The sequence below is a fragment of the Herpailurus yagouaroundi genome, unplaced genomic scaffold (genome assembly GCF_014898765.1).
Source record: "Herpailurus yagouaroundi ecotype Mexico unplaced genomic scaffold, PumYag 253, whole genome shotgun sequence".
NCBI lineage: Eukaryota > Metazoa > Chordata > Mammalia > Carnivora > Felidae > Herpailurus > Herpailurus yagouaroundi.
In genome coordinates this window covers 3,495,596-3,515,462 of record NW_024412470.1, presented here as the reverse complement: position 1 = coordinate 3,515,462, position 19,867 = coordinate 3,495,596, and the positions used below count along the sequence as shown (strand labels likewise).

Here is a 19,867-nt window from a genome sequence, read left to right as displayed (position 1 = left end):
GTGGAAATAAGGAGTCCGTGGATCTTGTTCTATTAGATGTGATATGAATCTGTGAGGAAAATGTCTTCTTGGGTTTCCCTTTCCGATTCTGAAATATATGTTGCGTGAGCATATACGCATGTATGAATGTGCATACGCAGATCCTTTTCTTATCACTTCCATTTATTTCACAAACATACTAGAGAGTTCATTCTCTGCCTGGGACTTTTCTGGGAGCTGGACTACGGGGAAGAATGGGAATAATTATGATCTTGTCTCTCGTGGAGCTTATGTTTTTACATGCAGGCAGGGTTTGTCGGAGGACTACACCACTGTCTATCCATACAAAATGCAATAACTGTTTTGAAGGCAAGCCTCACGGTGTCATGAATCTAAAGAGAAAAATGAGAAGCTCTAAGGAGAGATGGTCTAATGAAGACATTTAGCACGAAGAAGAAGCAGGGAGAACTAAAATTTATCACCAAGAAAGTCTCGTCATGCAGGTTTTCCGGCTCGATTCTGAAAGTTCACTAAGTGGGGAAGGGCTTTAGATAAGCTTTCGAGATTCTGAACTTGAAGCTGGTATGGTTTGCGGTTTCCCTGTCGCTATGCAAAGCTCTTGCTGGCAACAGCCCATTATCAACAATGCCCTCTTGGAATTTCTTATGTGTGGAGAGACAGGTTGACAACCCCGACTGGCTTTTCCAAAGAGATTGTCTTGCGTTGTTCGGGATGCCGCGAAAGTTCTCACTGAGTCTTGCAAGGCCCTGGGCCAATGGGGATGTCTAGCCTCAGGGGAGGAACTCTTTATGCAGTCGCTCTGGGGAGGTGCCCACACACTTACCTTTCCTTGCATTACACAACCGGATAGCATGCCAGCTCCAGGCTTGTGGCCGTTTCATAACCAGCCCTTTCATGTGTTATGTGTGAAGTTTGAAATAAAGCCGTCTTTGACCACCATGCTACAGAAACGATGGTTTTGATTCCAGGTGAGTCAGGTAATAGAACATTTGGACTCGCATTTTTTCTTTACAATCAGTTTATATCCCTACGGTGACATTTTCATTACTTTTGTGTGTCTGTTTGTCGGTTTTTTTCCCCCCTCTCCATAAGTACACGGGATGTTATTTGTTATGCGCTCCATGTTTATTTTAAGAAACCGGATCATTAAATCCACATCCCATGATTTAGCAAATGACCTTCAAGCATAAAATGAGGTGAGGGGTGTTATTTTCAAGAAGAAAGGAAAGCTTTGTGAAGGCTCACACTGGGTATCTGCTGCTGTTCTTTCCATTGTTCACAAGAATAATACCGCTTGTCGAATCTCCAAAGCAATGGTTGTTTTATGCTCTGCAAGAGCCCAATCCTCCAAATAATGAGGCTGATGTAACTCTGGGGATAGTTAAAAGGGGATAAATCCCAATGTAAGAAAACACAGTTTACTTTGTATATCCTTTAAGAGGTTAAGACCATGGTGATGCTCAGAGGTATTGCCACACTGCTGAGGTAAGCACGATGATCTTGTGACACCATGGCGTGATTACTAATTAGTCACAAATGTAAATGGTAGCCAGCAAATCTCTTTATTACATTAAAAGTGAGTTTACTTGCCAGGAGTTTGCTTTTTTTTTTTTTTTTTTTTTCCTTTCTTAAGTGTGATGTAAGATTTCGTTAGTTAGAAAATCCCTTATTTGCTGATTTATATGGAATTAATGTTGCCTGAACTTTAGCCTTGTTTCCTAGTTTAGTTTAGTGCCACTGATAAATGGCCTTGATCAATAAAGTCCTCATTTTGACCTACTGAGAAGATCCAGTGTGGTTCTTCTTGGTATAGCTGAAGTAAGGTCACTCGTGGTCCCTCTCGGTAGAGCTGAAGTAAGGTCAACCGGATGACTGTCAACATCTCACAGGACGTGAAGGATCTGGTTGCTGATGATTGTGTTCTCTGCTGTTCTCTTGAGCAACCGAGGATGTTAATACAATAGCTGTTATTTCACCGTCAGGCTTTAATGGTATGCATTTTACCCCTTCTAGTGGATTATTTCATTCTCTCTGTCCACATATACAGGTGGAATTAATAGGAGACCATTTTAAAAATCAAAAACTATCATAACTGATCAAATCTATGGATTAAAGTTGCACTTTCTGGTCTCTTCGCATCCAGGGCAAGCCTTTCTCATCTGTAGGAATATGTTTTTCTTTGGGACATTAAGCAGGTTGCTACTGTTTGCTTTGGGAGGCCATAGTCCCAATTTTCAGTAGGAGAGAAAGAGCATGCTATACCCAGTGAAGAAACAAGCACATCTTTCTGGTTGGACAGAGTGAGGTTCACTCCTAAAGAGGCCCTGTGGAATCCCCAAACTCCCGTGACATTCATGATTCACGCGCCAACTTGGAAAATACATATTGAAATACAGCACTCGGGAAGTGCCCCCTGTGTGTGAAACCAAACATGAGCACGCGTGCGTATGAAAGAATGCTAAAAATCCCACAAAACTCTTACAGTCTATTTGATGCCACAAAGTCTCCATAAAAGTGAAAGACATATAAGTGTCAGTACAACGAAAACATGAAGAAAGCAAACTAGTTTAATAGTGTAGTGGGAGAGAAAAAAATGAACTGGCAAGAGTGAACTGTCTTAAAATTCTGCTGAAAATTCCCATCCTCTCCACTCTCCCTTGGTTTGCACTGGCTGTAAAGGTATGGGAAGACCCATAAAAATAAACTCAGGTCACGAACAACTTCGCCAAAAGTGCAGCACATGCGTTTGTCTAGGGCATTACATCCTGTGTGTGTGTGTGTGTGGGGCAGGGATCAGGGGGAACCAGCTTTATGGTATCTCCTCAAGCACTACCTTTGGCGTAACTCCTGGCCCAGGGCACATCCAGTGGACACACACTCTGCTCAGGACTCTCAGCGATACTAAGTGTCCGTTGGGGGGCTTATTGTGAACTTTAAGGGGTCTGGAAGCGAAATAATTAGTATTCTTTGCCTTCAACTGGCTTGCAGTCTAGATTGGATTACCTGGAAGACAGAATCTGAGATGTGGGCAGGAAGTTTACCAGAGAGAGCCCTGGAGAACACCACCTTTGTAGAAGAGTAGAAAGCAGGATCTGAACGGGACAGAGGGAGAGGATGAATTGACATGAGTTGCAATACAGGTTTCAGCCAATTAGTAGTAGCGTGGGGAGCTCTGGAGCTGAGATGGCCATGCAAGGTTGTCTCATACTGGGGATGAGAGACAGTACCAGAGCGTTATGCTTGCAAATCAACCCACTCTCTGGGCCAGGTTGTCTCCAGAAAGGGGCCTGACCTTGGGCAAGGCAAGCTTCTTCAGCCAAAAGAAGTCCCAGAGGGAAACTGGCTGAGAGTTAAGAGACCCACCAGAAAAGTAAATAAATGAATAAATAAATAAGAGAGAGAGAGAGAGAGAGAGAGAGAGAGAGAGAGACCCACCGGCTGGGCGAATGAGGGCTCAGGTCCTGGAGGAGGGAGGCGGGACATGCATGAGTACAAATCACACGCAGAGAATAATGGCAACCAGCATGGTACACAGAAGTGGTTTTGGCTGTGGCTCATGTGTACTCGAAGTTTTGTAGAAATTCAGTTACTGAGGAAAAGAATGAAAACAGGAATACTCGGGATTTTTGCATGTGCACCTTGTATTCTGTGACAGTATAAATTTCAGTAGTTTTTTTGTGAATACCTGCAGATTTTATATGTGTACATCCATGCCTTCTTAAAATGAAGACAGTTTTACTTATTCTTTTTCAATATGGATACTTGTTACTCCTTTTTACTTGCACCATTACATTGTCAAGGACAATGTTGAGGTGAAGTCAGTGACGGCAGACATCCTTGACTTGCTCTTGATCTTAGATTGAAACATTCAATCGTTCACTAGTAAATGTTAGATGTGGGTTTTACCTCTATTCTAATTTGCTGCAAGGGATTTTTAACATGAATTTGTTTTGTATTTTGTCATACATCTTTTTCTGTATCTACTGAGATGATCATATAATGTCCCAAGGTTTGTTTATTCATTCACCCATCGAAGGATATTTTGGTTCCTTCCAGGTTTGGGTGATTACAAATAAGGCTATAATAAACACTGACAGTCAGGTTTTTGTGTAGACATAAGTTTTTTTTTATTTTTTTATTTTTTTAATATATGAAATTTATTGTCAAATTGGTTTCCATACAACACCCAGTGCTCATCCCAAAAGGTGCCCTCCTCAATACCCATCACCCACCCTCTCCTCCCTCCCACCCCCCATCAACCCTCAGTTTGTTCTCAGTTTTTAACAGTTTCTTATGCTTTGGCTCTCTCCCACTCTAACCTCTTTTTTTTTTTTCCTTCCCCTCCCCCATGGGTTTCTGTTAAGTTTCTCAGGATCCACATAAGAGTGAAACCATATGCTGTCTGTCTTTCTCTGTATGGCTTATTTCACTTAGCATCACACTCTCCAGTTCCATCCACGTTGCTACAAAAGGCCATATTTCATTTTTTCTCATTGCCACGTAGTATTCCATAGTGTATATAAACCACAATTTCTTTATCCATTCATCAGTTGATGGACATTTAGGCTCTTTCCATAATTTGGCTATTGTTGAGAGTGCTGCTATAAACATTGGGGTACAAGTGCCCCTATGCATCAGTACTCCTGTGTCCCTTGGATAAATTCCTAGCAGTGCTATTGCTGGGTCATAGGGTAGGTCTATTTTTAATTTTCTGAGGAACCTCCACACTGCTTTCCAGAGCGGCTGCACCAATTTGCATTCCCACCAACAGTGCAAGAGGGTTCCCGTTTCTCCACAGCCTCTCCAGCATCTATAGTCTCCTGATTTGTTCATTTTGGCCACTCTGACTGGCGTGAGGTGATACCTGAGTGTGGTTTTGATTTGTATTTCCCTGATAAGGAGCGACGCTGAACATCTTTTCATGTGCCTGTTGGCCATCTGGATGTCTTCTTTAGAGAAGTGTCTATTCATGTTTTCTGCCCATTTCTTCACTGGGTTACTTGTTTTTCGGGTGTGGAGTTTGGTGAGCTCTTTATAGATTTTGGATACTAGCCCTTTGTACGATATGTCATTTGCAAATATCTTTTCCCATTCCGTTGGTTGCCTTTTAGTTTTGTTGGTTGTTTCCTTTGCTGTGCAGAAGCTTTTTATCTTCATAAGGTCCCAGTAATTCACTTTTGCTTTTAATTCTATTGCCTTTGGGGATGTTAGACATAAGTTTTTAAATCAGTTGGGTAAATAGCTAGAAATGTGATTGCTGGATCATATGATAAAATTGTTCAGCTTTGTAAGACACTTGTCAAACTGTCTGTGAAGTGGCTGTAACAATTTCATCCCCATCAACAATAAACCACACATCAGTTTCTGTTCCATATTTTTGCCAACTTTGGACAATTAGCCATTCTAGTAGTGGGCAATGGTATCTCACGTTGTTTTGGTTTGCATTTCTCTGATGACATACAATGCTGAACATGTTTAATAGGCTCTATTGGCCATCTGTATATCTTCTTAAGTGAGATGTCAGTTCAATTTTTTTGTCCTTTCGAAACTGGGTTGCTTGTTCTCTTAGTGTGTGGTTCAAATCTTTTTAATATTCTTTGAGGTGCGACAGAACGCATGCATAAAAACACTGTTGCTGCATATTGAAGTAGGATGGCCATCTCAAGGCAAAGCACTTGGGCAATGGTTTTAGTTGCGAGCTGAACTAGCTGCTTTTTTTCAGAGAACACCAGTTTCACTTGGAGAAAAATGACTGAGAAAAAATGTGCATAATTGGCAGTCATTATCTCAAAATTAATGGAGAGGACCTGTAACTTCAAGAAATCAACTGCTATTCAACAATTGCCCTAGTACGTATGTATCCAAAGGATACAAAGATGCTGATTTGAAGGAGCACATGTACCCCAATGTTCATAGAACTGCTATGAACAATAGCTAAATTATGGAAAGAGTCCAAACATCCACCGACTGATCAATGGATAAAGAAGATGTGGTGTATATATACAACACTCAGGGATGATAAAGAATGAAATCTTGCCATTTGCAACAATATGGATGGATCTAGAGGGTTTTATGCTAAATGAAATAAGTCAGTCAGAGAAAGACAGATTTATCATATGATTTCACTCAAATGTGGAATTTGAGAAACACAACAGATGAACATAGGGGAAGGGAAGGAAAAATAAAATAAAAACAGAGGGAGGCAAACCATAAGAGACTCTTCAATACAGAGAACAAACTGAGTTTTGATGGAGGGAGGTGATGGGGGGGTGGGCTGGGCGGGTGATGAGCATTAAGGAGGGCACTTTTTGGGAGGAGCACTGGGTGTTATATGTAAGAGATGAATCACTGGGTTCTACTCCTGAAGTCAAGACCACACTGTATGTTAACTAATTTGAATTTAAATTAAAAAAAAAAATCAACTGCTATTTTTGTTGTTGTTGTTGTTGCCAGTGAAAACATTTGAATTTGCAACTGAAACTTAGAATTTTGGACACTTTTATCTGTCATGCAGGGCTTCAAACTTCTCTCTTGTGATGACATTGGTAGTGATATTGACAAACGGAATCTTTGATAGCATATAATATGACGCATCAACATTCAGAATAGCTGCTTAATTCAGTGTAGCAACAATTTCCAACTGACCAATGTATAATTTAAGAAAATTATGTAGGGGTAAAATATCCATTCAAAGTGCAAAGCGGCACTTTGATTAAAATCCACATAATGGTTTTTAATGCAGTTAGTGTAAGAAAAGTTCAAGCTGTCACTTTTCAAGTTCTGGCATACTGTCAAAGAAAAATATCCACAATTATCTGTAAAAGCTATTAAAATAGCCTTTCCTTTCCTAACTGCAAGTCTTTGTGAGGCTGGATTTTCTTTATATACTTCAATTAAAGTGGCCTATGGCAACAGATTGAATGCAGAAGCAGATGTGGGAACTGATGTCTTTGAATAAACAAGACATTAAAGAAATTTGTAAGAAGGAAAATAATGCCATTCTCATTAATTTTTGCAAGATATGGTTATTTTTATAAAAGCATTTCAGTTATGTTAGTAGGCAACAGATTTATTATTTTATTTTACAAGTAATAAATATCTTTAAAAAATTCTCAGTTTTAATTTCTTATGAGGCAAGCATTGATAGATATAATGCACACAAACAAAACTTGCTATAACTGTCAGTACTTTTTTAAGAGTGCAAAGGAATCTTGAGAAGAAGTTTGAGAATCATTGTTCTAAACACTACTTTAATATCATCCCATATATTTTAATATATTTGAATTCTCATTTTCATTCAGTTTAACGTATTTTTCAGTTTGTTTTCTGATTTCTTCTTTGTCCTACATTGATTTAGAAGTATGCAGTTTAACGTCCAAATATCTAGGGATTTTCCAGATATCTTTCTGGTTTTGATTTCTAATTTAATACCACTGTGGTCAAAAAACATACTCTGGTTTCAATCCTTTTAAATTTATTGAGACATATTTTATGGCACACCATATGGTCTATTTTGGTGAATGTTCCATGTGCTTCTATAAGAAGTTATGTTCTGCTGTTTTGCGTGCAGTGTTCTACACATCCTCCGTATTGACCCTTTTATTATTATTTAATGTTCTTCCTTATCTCTGGCAATATTCCATTCTCTGATGTCTAGTTTTTTTCCAAAAGAATATAGCCAATTCAGTCAGGTCTTGATTTTTCACTTTTTAAAGAGTCCAACAATCTCTGCCTTTTAATGGAGTGTTTAATCCATTTATATTTAAATAATTGTCAGCATGATGGCTTTATGTGTTTTCTGTTGCCCTGTTTGTTGTTCTTTTTCCATTCTGTATTTGCTCTCCTATGGGACTACTTGAATTACTTTTGGTATTCCCTTTTATCTCCTTTTGGCTTATTACCTAATAGATTTTTGTATGTTTGTCTTTGTTTGGTTTTCGTGATTTTTGTAAACTGTGCTGTCCAGTGCAGTAGCCATGAGCCACACCTTTTGTGTTTTTATTATAGCTTCTACTTCTGCCTACATCTCAATCCTCAACAACACATTATCATTGTGGTCAATGATAATGGTCAAATCTCTTCTTTAGCAACTAATAAATGAGAAAAGAAATATTCTATTTCATCTACATTTGCCTTATCTAGCATTCTTCATTTCTTTGTGGAAATCTGAGTTCTATCTGTAATTGTTTCCTTCAGCCTGCAACCATCCTTTAACATTTCTTGTAGTCTGTGTCTACTGACCTCAAATGATCTCAGATTCAGTTAGTCCAAATAATATGTGTTTATTCTTCTCCTTGTTACCCGGAATGTAACATGTCATTTTCCTCTAGCTATCTTATAAATTGTTCCTTGATATTTGTTTTTTGTCACTTGATTATGATATGCCTTGGTATAGTTTGCTCTGGTTTTTATCCTGCTTTGGGTACATTGATATTCTTGCATCTCTGGTTTCTTGCTTTCATCAAATTTGGAAATTTCTTGCCATTCTTTTTTTCAAAGATCTTTCCCTTCAGTCCTCTGTTTCTGAAACTGTATGATAGACTGCTTGATATTGTTCCATGGGTCACTGGTGCCCCATTCATTTCTTTTAAGTCTTCTTTCTCTCTTTTTTCAGTTCAGTTGGTTTCTTCTGCCATATCTACAAATTCACTGGTCATTCTTCTTCAGCATCTAATCTATTCTTAGGCCTACACAATGAATTTTTTAATTTTAAATGGTGTTTATTTTGATGCTAGAGATTCTTTTTTTATTCCTATTTTCTCTTTATTTGTGCTTTCCTTTTAACCCTTGAACATATTTATAATACTGGCTTTAAAGCTTTTATTTGCTATTTTTATTTTCTCCCTCTTATCTTGTTCTGTTTCTATTGGGTGATGTTTCTCCTGTTTATGGGTTATATTTTCTTGTTTCTTCAAATGTCTAGTAATCTTTGATTAGGTGCTAGATATACTGATTTTTTGTGTGGTTGAGAGTTTGGATTTCATTTTCTTCCTCTAAAGAGTATTGAATTTTATTTTGACAGGCAGTTAAGTCACTTGGGGGAGGCCAGTTTATGCTTTCAGTGGATATTTTCAAGCTTTGTTTGGGTATGTCCAGTAGAGCATTTACTCTAGAGCTAATTTGGCTTACACTGAGGCATGATCTTTCCAGAGTTCCTACCAAATGCTGTCAGTGTCCAACAAAATACCTCTCCTGTGGTTGGTTAGAACATAATCATTTCCCAACACCATGCCCCTTTTAGATGTTGCCCAGCTTCCCAACAGCTTCTCTTTCTTTAGTAGTTGATGTTTGCCAGGACTCATGGAGTCTCATTCTGTGCATGACATTCTAGCTTGGTATTCAAACATTGAAAGGCCCCTGTGTGGATTTCAAGGGTTCTATCTCTGCTTGGCTAACTCCTGATACTCTGCTCCACAAACTCCAGTGGCTTCAGCTTCTCTGAACTAATCTTTGTCCTCTCAACTCAGGAGGCTCACAGTGATCTATTTGGGTTCCCCCTTTTATGCCAGGACCTAGTAAATGTCTCCAGAAAAGAAACTCTGGGATAACAGAAAGGCGCATATTCTTTGTTCACTTCTCTTAGACAATACATGCTTATGCTGATGACTTCTCTATCTCTTAAAACTGTTGTTTCACATATTTGGTCCAGTTTTCTAGCTATGGAAAGCAGGAGGGTTAGTTGGCACCAGTTACTCCAACTCCATCAGTGTTGGAATCAGAAATCAACACTGGGATGCCTGAGTGGTTCAGTTGGTTGAGTGTCTGACCTTGGCTCAGGTCATGATCTCACAATGCGTGCGTTCAAGTCTTGTGTTGGGTTCTGTGCTGATACCTCAGAGCCTGGAGTCTGCTTTGAATTCTGTCTCTCTGTCTTTCTGTCTCTGTCTCTCTCTCTGCCCCTCCCTGCTTGTGTGCTCTCTCCCTCTCCTTCTCTCAAAAATAAATAAATAAAACTTAAAAAAAAGAAATCAACATTTAATTTTGATACTGTATGAAATGAGGAATAATTGAATGTCTTTGAGAAAGAGAGTGACATGATAAATATTGTGTTTGAGAAAGCTCAATATTGATAAAGAGATGAATTATATGGTGGACAAACTAAGACAAGGAAAACCATTTAGAGAGTGGTAAGTCAAACATAAGATGAATACAGCTTTAACTGAGATAATTGTGATGGCAGTGCACCTCTAGGGTATAGATAAGAAAACTTGTCTCTAGGGTTGTTGTTCAACAGGGGTTGGACTGGGGATGTACACCTGTTATGTTCCTGGGAGGACACCTGAAGGAAGGGAGTTATTAATAAGCAGTAAAGAAAAAAAAATAGGAGTATCTACTTTTTTATAGATGCTTTACATATTTTATCTTATTTATTCCTCACAACAACCCTGTGGGTGTTATATATCCCAATTTAAAGGTGAAAAGACTGGGGATCAAAGAGATTAAGAAACTGCAGTCAGTTAAATAAGCTGGAAATGATAGCACCCGTCTTCAGCCTCAGATTTGGCTGCAGAACTCAAGCTCTTTCCTCAGTCATACTTCCTCTATAAAGTGAAAGAGAGGTAGCTTTTAGAAGCTATATTTATATTAATAGAGAGATACTAGTAACATTGGGATTATAATTTACTAATACCTAAAGTTTTCTACCCAAGTAAAATTAAAAGTAAAAATTACAAATCTCTGAGAAACACAAACTTTTCAGTTGTGTGAAATTGCACACCAGCTAAAAACGTGATGGCAATAACTGTAAAGAAAGTGGTTTCTTAGGTGTTTGTAACATTCAAATTATAAATTCTCTTTTGAGTTTCAAACAAAATTAAAAACTCCTATAAAGCTCCACCCAGGTGGAATTTGGAGGTGACTCTTTGCCAACTGTGTGAGAGACTCCTTCACTATAGTACATCAAAACCATCCTCTGATTTGTTTTAAATGCCTCAGAATGACTTTGGGAGTAAAAGAGAAAACAGAAGCATGATTGCTAATTTGCTAGACTCAGCAACAACTTTTTGATATGTTTGTACTTCTTTGCAAGAACATTAACCATCAGTGATGTGGATAGGCTGGGGATAAAGGGACCAATGTGGGCATTCTCTGCAAAGCAATTGGTTATTATCAGACATAAACCAGGGGCTTTTATGGCATAGACTCTACTATTTTAACACAGGACCAGTAATTAGACTGATCCTAACTTGGGCGCCTAAGTGATACTTTGTAAAGAGGGACTTCCCTCTGGCTTTATACCTTCAGTTGCTCCTTAGCTCTCTCTCTTCTCCATTATTCCCTTTCCTTTCTTCCATTCCACTTGTACTGCTGGATAAGAATGGACCTTCTCATCCCAACAGTTTGCTACTGGTAAGTATTTTCAATATCTGGAGACCCACAAATAAAAAGGTCTTGAGGGAAAATATCTATGTGTAAGTCTGTCTACTACATGTCTCCTCTAAACCAATAGCTATCAAACATATTCTGTCTGAAAGCACTAACCAGAAGAATTTAGTAAGTACTAGATAACAGTACAAATCAGTGGCTATGATATCTCAGAATCTGTACTAACACATATAAAAGGGAGATCTTGAAGGCCTTGGGTAGACATGGTAAAATCTGAACAAGGCTCCTGATCTCTTTCTTTTCTACCTATGGTTTGTTATGATAGTTCAGAACAAGGTGGCCAATTACTTCAGAAAATGGCCCTTGACCCACTGGGCTCTTCACGCTCTTGAAAACGCCCTACCAGGAGTCAGTTTCCAAAGCCAATGCCAGAAGATGGGTCAGGCTCATCCCTTTCACCCCACTTAGCAGAACTACAGATGTTATTCATATTCATCACAATGTCCAGCCCTTTGACAAACGTTACAGAGTTCCTTGGCTCAATAAAAATCATGTGTCATCGAGTGGCCTAGGGTTAAGTGCATGCTACTTAGAAAAGCATTTCCCTTCGTCTGTTTGTTTCATGAGATGTTTGGAGACCTCCAACATCTGCATTTCAGTTGCAGCCTGTCTTTCCCTGTTCCACTGCTGCCAAATGCCCTTCTCTTGGCTCTACTCCATTCTTCAAGGTGCTCACTCTCTCTGCTCAGCTCTGTACTTTGCTATCTTTCGGCAAGTCTTAACGTTTTCTTGAGTCTGGTGGAATGTTGATATTCTCTACTCAAAATGCAGAATGCTGGGAGCAGAAGGAGGAGGCAGTGTAGCTTCACACAGTTTTATTATTTCCTGCCCTCAGTCTCAATCCCAAAGGCTGAAGATTATTTCCAAATGTGCCCTGCAGCCAATCCCATCATTACACGGATATTAGGTCCTACAACCCAGCATTGTGGCTTAGGCATCTCCATGCCTCATGAGACCGTGTGTGGGTTAAGTTTTGACATTGAAAAAAAAATAACAACCTTGTAGAACTGATTGAAAACATATACAGTGTGGCAGAGCATGCCTGTGGATCTCAGCCTGTGGCTTCACGAATTTGAACAGAAAACATCGGCATCTGGTGCTACAAAATAATTACTTCAAAAATAGACATCTCTTTATTTCTTCTACAGCAGCACGAAGGTGTCTCTGCACAAATTAGCTTGAAGGAATGTCATTCTGCATGTAAAAATTCTGCTATGGAAAGTTATTCATTTTTGATATACAATGGAATCTGACTCTAACTCTGGCCTTGGGAGTCATTCAGTGACATCGAAGGCATCAATGGATAATGAAATAATCAATTTTAGTCTTCTCCAGTGAAACTACAATTTTTGCCTGGACAGAATGGAGGTATTCTAGAATCATGTTACAATTTTTTCCATCTTATTTTAGAGATTAAAACAGAACAAACCTACACAGTGATAGGTTTGAATAAAAACAATAAGAGTAAAAACACATATAGAGGCCTTTTCCTAGTCTAGGTTTAAAATATGCCACTCACGGGGCACCTGGGTGGCTCAGTTGGCTAAGTGTCTGACTCTTGATTTCGACTCAGGTCATGATCTCACAGTTCATGAGTTTGAGCCCCACATTGAGTTCTGTACTGACAGTGTGGAGCCTGCTAGGGATTCTCTCTCCCTCTCTCTCTGCCCCTCCCATGCTCTCTCTCTCTTTCTCCAAATAAATAAATAAACTTGAAAAAAAAAGATGCTACTCAAAGTTCTTCAGACATGTCATATTGTCCCAGATCTCTGGGTTATTCCTGGTGTTTCCCATTCTGTCGACTTGACTGTCATGTTACTCTCTCCCTCATCACATACACACACACACACACACACACACACACACACACACACTACTTCACTGGTAGTGTCATGTTTGAGGAGCTCTCCTTGAATGTTACAAGATGGGTTCAGTTTTCGCTATTTTATGCTCTGTTAGCATTTTGTTCACACCTCTCTCATAGCATTTATACCATCATACTGCCCATATCTCTTCTTGTAATAAAAGTTTCATGCAGCCAGGGGCCACACCTTACTGCCTTTTCAACCCCTAGCTTAGCTCCTAACATACAGCTTTTCAGTCAAAGCTGCACTAAGCAAACTATAAAATTATGATAATTCTAAGAAGGATTTCTTTGGGATTACTTTCAAGAGAACTAATGGTCAAAACCGGGGGACTCTCTAGATCAATGATGTTTGTATATTCAGTCTAGTGGTAATGAGCTAGATAGACCTCTTTCACCTTTGTACAACCTTGGACAAGTTATTCATAGTCTTTAAACTTACAGGTTTTTTTTTTTTTCATTTAGAAAATGTTACCTCCTAAATAAGTTGTTGTGAGGCTAAAATGAAATGATTCTGATATAGTAGCATTCAACATTAGCTGACATGCTGATAGTTAAGACCATTATATTCTTAGAGATGGTGTTTTCTCTCCATCCACCAGGATATGTAAATTTGGCAGAGTGAAGGTTTTTATCTGTTTTTCATTCTCAGCCATTAGAAGCAGTGCCTAGAAAGGGCGTGGCATATCACAGGACCTCAATCAATATTTGCCGAATAAATTTGTGGATACAGGTTGCTTTCCCAGGACGGGTCAATGGATATCAATGCTTTGTGCATACCCTTCCGCTCTTCTGAATATCTCTAAGACAGTTGGATGGATGTTTAACACTAAACCATGGTCTGTACGGTAGCCAAAGCTGATTACTTCATTCCCTGAAAGTTTTGGCTTATTGACCTGATTAGTAGAGTATATCAGTACTCAAAATAAGAATTAAATGGAGAATTTCAGAGATTAAAAAAAAAAAAAAGAAGGCAAAAATCATGTTCCTTCTTGAAAATCTATCATATCCAGAAGGAAAACCATGTGTTGAAGTGACCCAGGGGAAGAAGAGGGATATATTGAGTGACCTCCAGAGGCTCCTTTCAGCACTAACGATCCATGAAGGAGATTTACAGATCCACAAGAATTGACCCCAACCTAGCCTTGGCTCACTGCTTTTTCCCCATTTTGGCCAATCTTCTCACTCCATTCACTATGGCAGCTCCTTCCAAACCCATCCTTCCCCCATTCCTTTGCTGCTGGAAGTTACCCCTGGCCCATGGCCTAGAGGCAGTGGCTGGCCATGGAGGTGGGATGTGCCCAACTTGTACATAAAGGCAACAGCTGGACAGCACACCCAATATGAGCAAAGCCAAGTTTATTTTACGGACAGGCCTCCTGTCTGAAATTTGACTTTCCCCTCTTTGCTGACTTGGCCAGTTTAACAGTAGTCGCCCCTGGATCACAGGAAGCACATATTTGCCTCAAAGTCTTTGGGGAGACCCATATAGCCCTCAGATGTACAATAATCCAGATTTCTTATTTTATTTTTTTCTTTTCCATGGGAATAAGAGCACTTCTCTGCCAAGGAACATATTTCAGGATTTTCTTTTGGCTGCTCCCAGGAGGGGGAAAGTTCAAGGGCTTGATGATTTTTTTTAAAACTATGCATCAAGAGAAAGCTGGACCCTGTTGTGAAAAAAGAAAGAGAAGCAAGGGAAAATATGCCTCATGCACCTTACTGACCTGTCTCCTCCAGTGAACTAGACCTCAGGGGAAAATTGAATCCATTAATGTCTTGGTTGGGGTGGCAGGACATCTGAGAGAAGGTAAGGGGGTTTTTGGATCATTCTCGCCACACCTCTTGCTTAGAAAAAAATAAATTAGGTTCTGCACATATTTTGTGGATCACATCTATTGGCATCTAGACTCTCTTTTTTACTGTGAGTAAAAGAGGGGGGAAACCCTGGCAGAATCCCAGGGGTGGGTATTTATGTCAGCTCCAATGAAAAGCAGGGGTTGAACCTCTGTCAGTGTTTCAGGGAGGCCCTGGTGACTGTGGAAGCATCAGGACCCGTGCTCATTTCTCTGCAGATGTCAGTGACCAAGAGTGCGTATCAGGGATGCTGACTTGAAGACTATCTGTATTAGATTTTATTTTGTTTTAAGAATGGCCAAAAAGTGGATTAAACAAAAATCCAGGCATACGAGTGTGTCCAGAAATAAGGATGAGAGAAACAGTGGCAACAAGTTCAAACACCAGGAAAGATTTTTGAAAAAGCTTAAGTCATAAAAATGAAAACAATGATGTCAATTTAAGAGAAATGTTAATGAATGACATAAAGGAGGACAAAAAAGGGAGAGTGGTTAACAAGAAGCAAAGTTAAGGGATTATCTGAGGTGTTCTGTGGTTTACCAACACGTCTTAGCTGAAATAAACATAGCTCGTCGAACCCTAAGTAAGAGAAAGGAAGTAGGAGCCCTGGTGTTTATTTGTTAAAATAGGTTGCCTTCCCCAGGCCCAGCCCTCTGCTTCCTCCACCCTGTGTGCTCTCAGTTTCCCTGCTCATCAAGCTTTTCTGGATTGCTATCCGGAGTCTGCTGCTGGTAGTCAACCTTTATTGTCTAGTTTGCAACTTCTCTTCCCTGGCCTTCCTCTACCCAACCACGGGCCCAGGGATACCAATAGGGTCACATGCATTAATCTCAGGGATCCTCTCCCTGTCTGCTTGCCCGCTTTTACAGGTCCTCCCCCAAGTCACAGGGATTTCTGGGGGGGGGGTGTCCCGGGGGGTGGGGTCCAACACGAGGTCTTCCTGATCCCAATTCTGTCCGTTCTCACTCATTTCATATGTACCTGTTTGCGTACCCGGTGGCTGCTCAGAGCCACACCCTTCCTGGACCCGCTTCTGTGATTTCCCTGGGGGGCAGCCTTGCCTTGCACAACCCTGCGTTCCAGACTTTTCTTCCTACCCCTACTGGGTTCTTCCGGTGGGCCGGAGGAACTGACAGGATAGACCAAGATGCACGAACCTTCCCAGTGCTGAAGCGGAACAAATAGCATGTGTGTGAGAACACACTTGAGGGGTTGGGGACCCAAGAAGAGTGTGGTGGTGAAGTAGTCCAAATTTGTCTTCGAGGCCTGCTGGAGCCATGCCCTCTGAATGTTGTGTTTCTTATACTTTCCCTTTTTTTCTTCCTCTGAACAGCAGTGTGTTTGGAGGAAGAGAAGAAGGCAGGCGAAGGGAAATGGATGGGATCTCTCTCTTTTCCTTTCCATCCCGTGCGCGTCCCAACCTAAAGCCAGCTCGCCTAGTGCAGGACGTCAAGCAGAAATCTCTGTTGGTGTTCTCATCTCAACTCACCTTCGGAATGTGTTTTCTAGTGGAAACAGACCCATAAATTCGGAGAATAAACTGATGGCCTCCAGAGGGGGGTGGAGTCGGTGAGGGGTGGGGAGTGGGAGATAACAGTCTTCCAGTTATGGGATGAAGAAACCGCAAGATGAAAGGTACAGCATAGGGAGTATGGTCCATGGTGTTGTAATAGTGTTGTGTGGTAACAGATGGTAGTTACCCTTATGCCAAGCATAACATAACCTCTAAACTTGTCGAATCATTGTGTTGTACATCTGACACTAATGTAGCATTGTGGGTCAACTGCACTTCAATCAAAAATTAATACAATCGTAAAGTAATTAAAAATAAGTTTTTCTTTCCTTAAAAAGTAAGAAATGCGTTTTCAGCAGCACATATGTACCTAATTTCTCTTGATATTTAATTATAATTTAGAATTCTTCAATTGCATTTTATTTTACTTTTAATTTATTTAATGCTTATTTTTGAGAGAGAGACAGAGAGAGACAGAGCATGAGCAGGGGAGGGGAGGAGCAGAGAGAGAGAGGGAGACACAGAACCCGAAGCAGGCTCCAAGCTCTGAGCTGTCAGCACAGAGCCTGACGCGGGGCTCGAACTCACGGACCGGACCGTGAGATCATCACCTGAGCCGAAGTCAGATGCTTAACTGAGCCACGCAGGCGCTCCGTCTTCAATTGTATTTTAGAGTGCAAGTCGATTTGTGAGTTAAAACCAAAACCAGACAAACAAAACCCAACTGGTCATAAGTGGCAGAAACTGGGTACAGGGGAGGGAAAAAGAGCCAGCCTCAGGCTGCCAGTTTTTCAGTGCATGGCTCACTGCCATTTTCTTCATGCATTCACACATTAGATTAATCTTTAGGACACCTACCTGGTGGAAGACACCGTGTGGTACTGTGGGGAGAATTAGAAGGAACCAGTCCTCGTGAGAGTTTACGCTAGAGGCGACTAAACATGCATACAAATAGCTAATGGTCACAAATGAGGAAGGGGTACCTGATGCATTGTATGTGAGCACACTCGGTAATCTAGGCTGCTATAAATATAAAAGGAAACACACTAAAGCCTTGGATTGTGAGTAACTTGTTCTGTGAGTGTTCCACAAGATGAGCACACAGTTTTAATAAATTCTAACTTGATAAACGAGCAATGTCTTGTAATACAAGCAGTACCTGACGGCGAATGTCACATGGTCACAACCGAGCCAACGGTTCTTGAAATTCACTTTGATATACAAGTGCTTTGGATTGCAAGCCTGTTTCCGGAATGAATTACGCTGGCAAACCACGGTTTTACTGTATTCCTATTCAGTAATTGAAGTTGTATTTTACGATTAAGTGTTGTGAAGAAGGTGGTCGCTTCTGACTATTGTGATTAAGGAAAATACTGTGGAGGGGCAGCTGGGTCAGCATGGAGCCAGCTTTGGATCCTCTGTCTCCCTCTCTCTCTGCCCCTCCCCCGCTGCTCTCTCTCTTTCTCTCTCAAAAATAAATTAACATTAAAAACTTGTTTTAAAAAGATAAAAAGAAAAATACTGTGGAAAAAATAGTCTGTGAGTAGAGCTTTGAAGCAAGGACAAGATGAATGAACATGGATTGGAGCACCATGTGAAGGGATGTTATGAAGACGGTGTCTCAGGAAAAAGTCCAGCAATAAAAGACACTGAGGGGGAATGATTTCACTGTAAAGGATACAGGGGGTCTGGAAAGAAAAGACAGAAACATGTCAAAGGAAGGACTGATTGGGTTCATTAATCGATTCATCAGAAGAGGTGAAATAGAAGTCAAGGAGGACCCCAAGGATTTTATTCTGGAAGCTATGTTACCATTGGGAAGTCTGGCTGGTGTAGGGGATTAACATGATAAATTTGGTCCTACTCACAGAGAGGTGAAGATTAGGATGGGGAATTGAGGCAGTAATATTCAGAAGACAATGGAATTTGGGACTAATACCAAGCTGTTAATGCTGCCCATATTCAGCAGACAGCCACCTGTGCAATGGGCTATTTAAAGCCCCTAAGAGTAAGAATTCCAATAAAGTGCATTTAAAAGAGATGTAACCTGGGGCACCTGGGTGGCTCAGTCAGTTGATCCGACTTCGGCTTAGGTCATGATCTCGCAGCTGACGAGTTCGAGCCCTGCATTGGGCTCTGTGGTGACAGCTCAGAGCCTGGGGTCTGCTTCAGATTCTGTGTCTCCCTCTCTCTCTGCCTCTCCCCTGCTCACGTTCTGTCTCTCTCTGTCTCAAAAATAATAAATAAATAAATAAATAAATAAATAAAAATTAAAAAAAATTTAAAAGAGACGTAACGCACAAAAAGACGAAACCTAGGGTTAGACTCCCAGTTAGTGAATGGAAGAGGACACACAGCCAGGGAAGGAGAGGCTGAATGGGTAGAACCCATGAGGGACCAGAACAGTATTCTTACACAGAGGGCAAAGAGGAGACATTTCTAGAAAGGGAGATCCGCTTACAGTTCCAAGTACTATTAAAAAAGTAAAACTGGATGTGGGTTGAGAAAAAAATAGGGGTCCACTGGTTCCCTTTGAGTGAATAGATTCAGGCAAGTATAACAGAAGACTCACTAGCGGCTTCACTCACAAGTAAGGAAGTGCAGTGGCCAGAGAGAGTCCATCCTGTTAGAAACGTGATTAGGAGAAGGGAATGGATGGGTGTGATTTTTGAGGGGGTAGCAGATCTCAAAAAACTGCTTTTGTTCCAGACTGACCGGAACAAATCTTGAGTAGAGGGTCAGCTTTCTGCAGAAAGAGAGAATGTAAGATACTGCAGAATTTGGAGAGGGAGTCACTGGTAATGAAAAAGCATAGAAAGGCAAACGTGACTGTAAACAAAATTACCTGCAGAGTCATCAGTGTCAGAAAAGAAGAGAGAGTGGTTCTTTTCCTGTTCCAGATGGAAGAGAGAATGGCTAAATGGGTAGGTATATTGAGGCAAAGGCCAGCCAGAAGGAAAATGAGCAAGCTCTCTAACAGGAGTGAGGTGATGTTTAAGATGATTCGTTACTGATTTGCAGGCTCAAAGGGAAGAGTGGGAGCTAATAAATATCGCCAAATTTGTTGAACTAGAAGAGAGTATGGATGGCTTGTGACTGTTGCCTGTGCTGATAAAAAAAAAAAAAAAAAAAAGAAATGCATTGAATAAGTGGGAACAAATACAATGTAGACATAAAGAATTTTTTAACAAAAAGTATCAAAAATGGCACTGTTATTTTTCCCCTGCCTGACCTTAATTTAAAACTTT

General features: G+C 40.4%; 1 long non-coding RNA gene across 1 annotated transcript in view; it reads left to right on the top strand.

Moving 5' to 3' along the window:
* The first annotated feature begins 841 nt into the window (after nt 1-841).
* Nucleotides 842-19,867, top strand: part of LOC121020909 (uncharacterized) — a 53,778-nt gene continuing 34,752 nt past the window's right edge. Inside the window, exon 1 of the long non-coding RNA XR_005786356.1 lies at nt 842-968. This is a non-coding gene — a long non-coding RNA (uncharacterized LOC121020909). The remainder of the gene's footprint in view (nt 969-19,867) is intronic.